General features: G+C 39.7%; 1 pseudogene; it reads left to right on the top strand.

Annotated features, from left to right (window-relative positions):
• The first annotated feature begins 4669 nt into the window (after nt 1-4669).
• LOC123457372 lies at nt 4670-9735 on the top strand (annotated as a pseudogene).
• The last annotated feature ends 355 nt before the right edge of the window (nt 9736-10090 follow it).

Consider the following 10090-nt stretch of genomic DNA (forward strand, 5'->3'; position numbering starts at 1 on the left):
GAGGATTTATGATGTCACATTAAGGTAGTGTGATGTCACAGTTGAGCATTCTTGTATTGCAGTGGGGAAGTGTGAGGTCACAGGGGAGATTTGTGATGAACAGTGGAGTAGTGTGATATCACATTGGGGCATTGTGAAAAAAGTGGTGCTTTGTTGTGTCATATTAGGGTATTATAATGTCACAATGGGACACTGTGAGGTCACAAATGGGCTTTGTCCTGACACAGTGCAGCATTTTGAAAACAGAGTGGGGCTATGGGATGTCAAAAAGCATATTGTGATGCCACAGTGGAGCATTGTGATGGGAGAGGATGACATTGTGATGTTGCTGTGGAGCATTCTTATATCACAGTGGGGCATTGTAATGACACTGTGGGGCACTGTGGTGTCACAATGGAGCTTTGTGATGAAAAAGTTGATTTTATTATGTCATATGGAAGTATTGTGATGTCATATGTGGCTATTATTTTGAGACAGTGAGTCATTGTGATGTCATAGTTGGGCATTGTGAAATCACAGTGAGGGTTTGTTATGTTGCAATAAGGCATTGTAGTGTCACTCTGGGAAATTATACTGCTGTAATTCAGGTCTGTGATGTCACATTGGGACATTATCATGAGATATTAGAGCATTGTGATGTCACAGTTGACCACTGTGATATCACAGTGTGGAATTGTGATGTCACAGAGGGGCTTTCTGATGAAGAGTGGAGTACTGGGTTATCACAGTGGGTTTTTTTATGTTACATTAGGGTACTGTTTTGTCACAGTTGAGCATTGTTATATCACAGTGGGGCACTGTAATGTCAGAGTAGGGGATAGTGATGTCACAACAGGGGATTGTGCTGTCTCACTGGGGCTTTGTGGTATCTCAGTGTGGCATTGTGAAATCAGGGCGGGATGTTGTATTCTATTGTAACATCACACCTATGCATTGTGATGTGACATTGGGTATTGTGATGATTCAGTGGAGCATTTTTACATAACAATGGGACACTGTGAGTCACAGTGGTGCACTCTGATGTCACATTGTTATGCTATAGTGTGCATTTTTATGAACAAGCTAGTTTTATTATGTGATATGGAAGCATTGTGATGTCATAGTTGGGCATTGAAATGAGACAGTGAGTCATTGTGTTATCTCAGTGTGGTTCCTCAACAATTTAATGATCAGTAAAAGAAGAGAAGGAAAGAGAGAGAGGGAGGGAGAAGAGAAGGAAAGAAAAAAATACTTTTGAGTTTCATCAAATCACAACTGATATGATCCTTAGCGGTCCCATTTTTTAAATTTTTATATATTTATTTATTAGAGTCAGAGAGGAGAGAGAAAGAGTGAATGGGTATGCCAGGGCCTCCAACCACTAAAAATAGTGTCCAGACGCATGTGCCACCTTGTGCATCTGGCTTACGAGGGTCCTGGAGAATCAAACCTGGATGCTTAGGCTTCGAAGGCATGTGCCTTAACTGCTAAGCCATCCCTCCAGCCCATGGTCCCATTTTTTTAAGCAGGGAAGATAATGTCTCCACAGAGATTGTTGAGAGAGGACTGCAAATAATACATGTAAAAATGCATGCGTTTTAAAAATTCTTTTTTTAAATTTTTATTTATTTATTTGAGAGCGACAGACAGAGAGAAAGACTCAGATAGAGAGAATGGGCGTGCCAGGGCCTCCAGCCATTGAAAACGAACTCCAGATGCATGCACCCCCTGTGCATCTGGCTAACATGGGTCCTGGAGAATTGAGGCTCAAACCAGGGTCCTTAGGCTTCACAGGCAAGCGTTTAACTGCTAAGCCATCTCTCCAGCCCAAAAGTGTATGCTTTAAATAGAATTATATCGCTCTACAAATAAGTGACACCAAAGAAACTGGTCTCTGTTCCTCAATTTCCTTCTCTGTAAAATTAAGGGTTGAATTAATATCCTTAATCTGCAAGGCTTTTTTTGTTGTTTGTTTGTTTGTTTTACGAGGTAGGGTCTCAGTTTAGCTCAGGCTGACCTGGAATTCTCTATGCAGTCTCAGGGTGGCCTCGAACTCACAGTGATCCTCCTACCTCTGCTTCCCGAGAGCTGGGATTAAAGGCATGCACCACCATGCCTGGCTCAGCAAGTTTTTTTAATTTGCTGGTATTTGATGAAAAAACCTGAATATCTTCCTCAGTTTACAAAATTTTTTTTATAATTTATTTGTAAACAGAGAGAGGGAATGGGTACACTAGGGTCTCTTGCTGCTGCAAATGACTCCAAGTACAAGTGCCATTTGGTGCACCTGATTTTACATGGACACTGTGGCATCCAACTCAGACTGTTAGGTCTTGCAAGCAAATGTTTTTAACCACTGAGACATATCTCCATCCCTTGTTTTTGTGCCTCTACAGATTATATATTCTTATTTTCTTAATTAATTGACATTCATATTAATAATTATGCAGGCACAGATGAGGCAACAATATATTCCATACATAGGAAAAAGATTTGAGTGACTCTTGTATGACATTAAAAGTATTTAGACATTGGAGAAATATGTAGTGGTTAAAATGCTTGTATGCAGCTCAATAAATGCCTTAGTGGTTAAGTTACTTGCCCGTGAAGCCTGAGGACCCAGGTTTGATTCTCCAGATCCCATATAAGCTAGAGGCATAGGTTGGCACATACATCTCGTGTTTGTTTGCAGTAGCTTAGAGGCCCTGGCAGGCCCATTCTCTTTCTCTCTCTCTCCTTCTAATAAATGCATAAAAATAAAAATATATGAAAAAATTAAAAAACCTTGCATGAAAGCCTGTCAACCCCAGTTTGATCCCCCATGTTAAGCTGGACACAAAGTGGTTTGCAACCACTGCAATGAATTCCAGATTCATGTGCCACCTTGTGTATTTGGCTTATATGTGTACTAGGGAATTGAATCTGAGTCCTTAAGCTTCACAGGCAAGCACCTTAAACACTAAGGCATTTACACTTCCCACTGCCCATTTTGTAAGTTCTTGAGCTCTGAGCCACATCTTATCACCAGCAGCATATTATTAGGAGTTAATTCCCTTAGTAACGAAAAAAATTGTTCATTACAAGTGGTCATAAAAAGGGGATGTTTGTTTTGTCTTTACAATATACTAAGTTGCATTGAAAATGTGTTTCCAATACATAACCATGCTAACAAACAACCATTATTTTAAGTGTGGAAATCCAAACATGGGTTAGTGCTAGACATGGTTTAGAAAAAAATGATGTAAATTTATGAAGATCCTGCAAAGAAAAGAAGCTTGGTAAATGTAGTGAGTACAAGACTAGAAATCAGATTCAAGACCACCTGAATAAGAATTTTAAAGGAGAGTCCTTATTAGCTGGCCAGTGACTGTTACCTCACAACAGATGACTGAGGAGAAGAGCAGCCCTGTCCTACCTTTACAGTGAGTTATTATAGGCAAAAACCACATTCCTGTACAAAGATCAGGAAACAAAACCACACCCTTTTGCAATGGTCAGGGAAAGTCCCCAGCATTCCCCATAATCCTATTTTGCAATGTAAGCAAGCACAAAAAGTGGAATTTGTCAGTTTGCATAGGGTTGGAACAAATATCAGAAATATTTAATAACACTACATCTTCATTGTTGTTTATATGGCTCTGTATTGAACTTTAATCTAGATGGGGTCTTCTTTTATTATAATGAAAATGGCTGGGTGTCTTAAAATTATTTTCTTCAGGTTAAGCTATCTGGGTGATTTATAAACAGGATGAAGTGATATATAGAAAATGTAACTAAAAGAAGCAATACAAAAGAGATAAGAGGCTGACTTGTATGGCCAAAATAAAATGTCTATAATAGGAGTACAGAGAAGCCCGGCTGTCTATATGAAGCAGGGAACTGGGAAACAGTGCCTTCTTCAGAGTAAGTACTATTTTGGACACTCTCCTACCATTCTTTGATAAGTAGGGTTGCTCTTGGTAGCTTAGGCTAGCCTTGAAATCCTGATCCTCTTACGTTAACCTCCAAAGCACTGAAATGGCCAGCTTGTACCACTATGCTTGGCTCTTCCACTTCTGTGGCTTCTCCCCAACTATTGCTTTGGGTTTCTTTCCTCGCTTAAATTAACGTGTGGACCTGAGTTTTGTTTAATTTGTTTTGCAAAACAAGTAAAGACATAAAGGAGAAATGAGGCAATTCAGTAGTCATAGATAAAAAACTTCAGTCTTTACATAATGGACAGAACAGCTAGATAACAGTCCAACAGTGTTGAGCACTAGATCGAATAGATGCCTGCAAAGCATTGTGTCCACTATTAGCAGAATGCACACACTTCTCAAGTTCACATGTAACAGTCCCACCTACAGGGTATGTGTTAGATCTTAACCAAACATCCATTAATTTTATAAGATGGAAATAATAATACATGTTCTCCAAATGCATTAAAATGAAATTAGGAATCAATAATGACAGACTGGCAAATCATAAGTATTTAGAGACTAACAGTGAAAAAAAAAAAAAAACAGGCAGTGGATGAAAATTCCAACTCCAAAGAAAAAGTAGAAAATGCTTCTAGGTGGATAAAAATATATCAGAATTTATGGGATTCAATTAACACCATGACATGCCACCTTATAAAACTGGAGAATGATGAGGGAGGTAAATCCACTTAGACAATAATTTAAGAAACTGTTAACAGTAACAAGTTAACATGGATGTAAGGTAATTGAGAACTTCATATTCTGCTTTGGAAAACAAGGAGATCTTCAAAATACTTAGTATATGTGGTGTTACTTGCTGTCACTGTGTGGGTGGATCCTAAGGTCCAGGGTGCAGGGGCAGATTTGGAATTGCAACCTAAGATATGCAGAGTGCTTCAGTTCTGTCTGGGGGTACCTGGAGTGTGCTTGCTTTTGGTGGTGGTTGCTTTTCTCACTGTATGCATCTGTGAAAGGGACCAGCTTCTTCTTCAATTCTAGAACTTGCTGTTGATCAGTAGGCTTCAAATAAACCCCATTCCTCCCATAACTTTGGATTGAAAGTTCATCCAGCAACTGAGTCTGACTAATGGAGTATAGTTAACATATCACCCAACAATTCTACTTATACATATAAAGTAAAGAAAACCAATAGAATATGTTCACACAAAACCTTGTGCCAAAACAAAACTTGCTCATAGCATAATACCCACAAAGTACTATGGTAGTTTGAATGTCACTCTGAAATAAATAAATAAAGATAAAATAAATAAATAAAAATTTAACTTTGTCCAGTCTGGTAGCTCATGCATATCTTTAAACCTACACTTGGGAGACTGAGGTAGGCAGATCACCATGAGTTCAATGCCACCATACATTGCAGGTCAGCCTGGGCTAGAGGAAAACCTTACCCTCAAAAAAACAAACAATCCCTCAAGACATAAAATGGCCTCGATATCCATGACCTCATAGGGCCTGACACTACCTACACAAGACCATCATAAGAGGAGGGAAAGATCACAACATCAAAATAAAAGAGAGACTTATTGAGATGGGGAGGGGATATGATGGGGAATGGAATTTCAAAGGGAAAAAGGGGGGAGGGAGAGAATTACCATGGGATATTTTTTATAATCATGGAAAATGTTTTAAAAATTGAGAAAAAATAAAATAAGATTAAAAACAAACAAAAATAATCAAAGAAAACCATAGAACCATAAGACATGTGAAATAGCCAAAGTGATTGTGAATAAGAACCAGCTAGGGGAATCACACTACTTCCTGATTTAAATTATACAGAAAGTTTAAATGGAACACTCAGGAGCCATACATTTTTTAGTAGAAAATTTTCAGTGCCAGGGATGAGATACCTTCCAGCGAGTTATTAGCCATGAAGGTCCATGATGCCCCTAAAACATTATAAGCCATTGCCAAGGCCCTTGGTTTCCCACCAGGAATAGATGTTAAGACCCTATTGCTGAGGACTCCACATACTTGGGCTGCAAGGTCACTGAGATATCATCCTAGAGCTGAGCTGGAAACCTCCTCCATGTAAGCCAGCTGACAGAAAGCTGGAAGAAGCTTTCTGTACATGCACTTCAATGGGAAAGAGAAATCACCAATGAAGATAATCAACATTGGACACAGCAAGCCTTATATTTGGCCAGCCATGCCAAATGAGCCAATGGAGGCAATAGTGGCATTTATGTTGTGGGGGAACCAACCACCCTTTAATTTGACTGGAAGCCTGCTCCAAGGGAGGGAATACATCCCTGATACTGAAAACCTACAACAGGGGTAGTCATGAGACCTAGCTTTGTAACTTCTGCTGCTGTCTTGTTAAATGTCTACATTATGCTCACCAAACTGCCCAGTAAGCACTTTTCTTAATGTTCATATCCATATATTCATGCAACTCTCACTTTTGATTAGAGAACCTTCTTTTCAGATGGCAGTGACATGGGGATGACTCAGAAGGCAACATGTTGCTGAGAAGAAGTGACAGAGGAGTGTTCAGCACTGAAATATCTCTATCACACCTTCCAAGGATCAGGGTCCATTGCAGAAGAGGTAGGGGGAAGAATGTAAGAACCAAATGAAGGGTAGGACTCCTTACAATGTGCTCTTCCAGACACAAAATGGTCTGGATATCCATGACTTCACAGTTCCTGACACTACTTACACAAGACTATAATAATAGGAAGAAAAGATCATGACATCAAAGTAAAACAGAGATTGATTGAGAGGGGGAGGGGATATAAGGGGAGCGATGGGGGAGGGGATATGATGGAGAATGGGCTTTTAAAGGGGAAAGTGGGGGGGGGAGGGAATTACCATGGAATATTGTTTACAATCATGGAAGTTGTCAATAAACAACAAAATAAGAAAATACAAAAATTCTAGCCTGGCAGATCAGCACTCATGAGTCATCCCAGCACTTGGGAGGCACAGGCAGGAAGATAAAGACTTTAAGGGGCCATCTTCAGCCACATAGTGAGGCCAACTGGGGCAATGTGAGATCTTGTCTCCCAAAAGAAAGCCAACCAAACAACAATAGAGAGAAAAAGAAATCTATAGTAGCACATTATGGTACCTGCATAGGAACACTCAGTTCATAAACCAGTGGAAGAAAATAGAGATGCCAGGAGTAAATTCACTCATTCATTGCCAAATTATTCTCAACCAAGTTGCCAAGGACACATGTCAGAAAACTGCTGTGTTTTCAATGAATGGTTTTACACACAGGATATATCTACATGTAAAAGAATAAAATTGGTCCTGAACTCACCCCATATATAAAACACAACTTAAAATCAATTAGAGCAAGGTGTAGTGGCACATATCTTTTATTCCTGCACTTGAGAGGCAGAGGTAGGATGACTGACGTCAGCATGAAGCCAGGATGATACTACATGGTAAATTTCAGGTCAGCCTGAGCTACAGCAAGACCTTTTTTAAAAAATTAATTAAAGCCTGAAACATAAGAATGGAAACTGCATAATTACCAGAAGAAAACATTTGTGAAGTTTTGGGTATGTGGACAATGATTGTTTTAGAGATTGGACAAAAAGTACAACAAAAGCAAAAACATAAAACAAAACAAAACAAAATTAAAAAAAAAACCTAATGGGATTTTGCTCCACTAAAGAGCTTCTGTACAATGATTAGAAATTACCATCATAGTTAAAAGGCAATATTTATTTTTTCTTTTAAGATTTAGAGAGACCTTATTAGATTAAGAAAAGGAAGTACAAACAGCGCTGGCTATGTGGATGGGAGGAGTGGGTAGAGAGTCCCAAAAGCAATATTCTTTTTTTTTAAATTAATTTATTTATTTGAGAGCAACAGACACAGACAGAAAGACAGATAGAGGGAGAGAGAGAGAATGGGCGTGCCAGGGCTTCCAGCCTCTGCAAACGAACTCCAGACGCGTGCGCCCCCTTGTGCATCTGGCTAACGTGGGACCTGGGGAACCGAGCCTCGAACCGGGGTCCTTAGGCTTCACAGGCAAGCGCTTAACCGCTAAGCCATCTGTCCAGCCCCCCAAAAGCAATATTCTTAATGGAAGCAAAACTGCAAGTCATATACCTAATAAAGATAAATAGCTCAAGCACATGAGGAATGGATACACTGAATAGCCAGCAGCAAAAATCCAAATGGAAAATGGGCTTGAAAGATTTCTCAGTGGTTAAAGACATTGCTTGCAAAGCCTACTGGCCCAGGTTCAGTTCCCCAGTTCCATGAAGCCATACAGGCATTCACTTGCAGTCACAAGAGACCTTGAAACATATACATAACTAGATAAATAAAATATTTTACCTGTGGGAAATATGGCTAATATGCAATATGTTTATACAGTAAAGGTCACTATTGATAAAAATAATTGAAGAACACTGAAAAGTATAAAAATAAAGGTAAAAACATCTCTTGTACCAGTTACAGTCCTTAAACTTATTGTTACTTACTGTGAGAGATGTTTGCAATCTGGTGCTGGGAACATGAGGTATAGTACTCTTGGTCTCCTGATACAAGTACAAACATTAAAGGGGTATGGGATGTGAGGAACAACTGTCAGAACATTCAATAAGAGTAGTCTGATCATAGAAAGAGCATGGAGTGTAAAGTGACATCACTCCATCCCCCTCCCCACCCAGCATGCAGCCTGGACATGAGCACTCCAGGCACACAAGAGGGGAAAGGAGGAGCAGCACAGAGTAGAAGAGGAACTTGTAATGTTCTAAGAATGTGAAGCTATCAACTAGCTTTTGTTTCTTTCTTATTCCATAGTCTGCAAGAAATACTATGGTAGTAATAGCAAAAATCCACAAAAGGTGGTTTGAACTCACTAAGAAAGAAAAAATTCTCCAAGCAAAGGATTGCAATGCTTTTCCCTCCTTTCACTCTTTCCTTTTCTGTCCTCACACAACTTGAGCCCAGAAGCAGTTGTAATCACAAAAGTTTGTGCTAGAGAAGGTTAAATAAAGCCCCAAATTTCTGACTATTGGAGTCAAACTTACAGCCTTAGAAAATCAGAAAGTGCCAGGAAAGAAAAAGCTGAGATAAAGTAACCCTAAGAATTTGTTTAAAGACTCTTGGGCTTATCTCTGGATTGAGCATGCATGAATCTGATCAGAACAGAATACAAAAAAAAAAAAAAAACCTTAAAGAATGTAAGACGATATGGTGTGCACTCAGAATATATGCAAAGTCTAACAGAAGCTGGAAGCACAGATCACAAAGTGTGAGATGAAACTTATCTATTCCAAGCTAGCTTAATTATTTGCTAAACAACAAGAATACCAAACAAATCCAATTGTCCACAGGATTCACAAAAAGATCCATGTCTCATTCAGGATACATACAATTCATCCCAAAATTCCATGGCTAAGGAGAGACAGGGAAATCTCAATAGAAAAAACAAGGAAGACCAACCAAAAGGCAGCAAAGGTAGCAGCTGGAGGCAGAAGGGAGGCCAGTAGGTTGCTGAGGAGACAGATTTCCTGGTTGAAAGAAGTGTGCAGGCCTGTAAAGAAGGTTGTAAAAAGTGCTGCCAGTGGTAAAGCTGTCCAGCACAGCAAAGTCCATCAGTGGCCCACAAATGTAGAATGAACATTAGGCCAACTCACCAAGCTGGGGCAACCATTTAAATACATTGTGACCTATGTGCAAAAGAATGGAGGTGGATTACACACAGCAAGTTCCTGCTTCTGGGACAGACACTACTGATGGGTTGTGCTCTGTGCAATGGGCGACCAAGACCATGGACCTTACCATCAGTGCCTTTGGATTGTCCTTCTGACCTCTGTGTCAGCTCATCGCCTCCTTTCATTTAACATCTCTATTTTATTTTCTTTTTAAAAATATTTTTATTAATTTATTTAAGGGAGACAGAGAGAATGGGTGTGCCACAGCCTCCAGCCTCTGAAAACGAACTGCAGATGCAAATGCCACCTTGTGCATCTCGCTTATAGTCCGGGGAATTGAACCTTGGTCCCTTGGCTTTGCAGGCAAGCACCTTAACCACTAAGCCATCCCTGCAGCCTCTATTTCATTTTCTTAACCACAGGATGTGAGAGTGGTCAACCCATTTGTCCTGTGAGTATATGTCCTGTGGCACTCTCAAAATGTGGAGGAATAAACCAAATGACTGCACT

The sequence above is a fragment of the Jaculus jaculus genome, unplaced genomic scaffold (assembly GCF_020740685.1).
Source record: "Jaculus jaculus isolate mJacJac1 unplaced genomic scaffold, mJacJac1.mat.Y.cur mat_scaffold_41_1_1322751_arrow_ctg1, whole genome shotgun sequence".
Classification (NCBI taxonomy): domain Eukaryota; kingdom Metazoa; phylum Chordata; class Mammalia; order Rodentia; family Dipodidae; genus Jaculus; species Jaculus jaculus.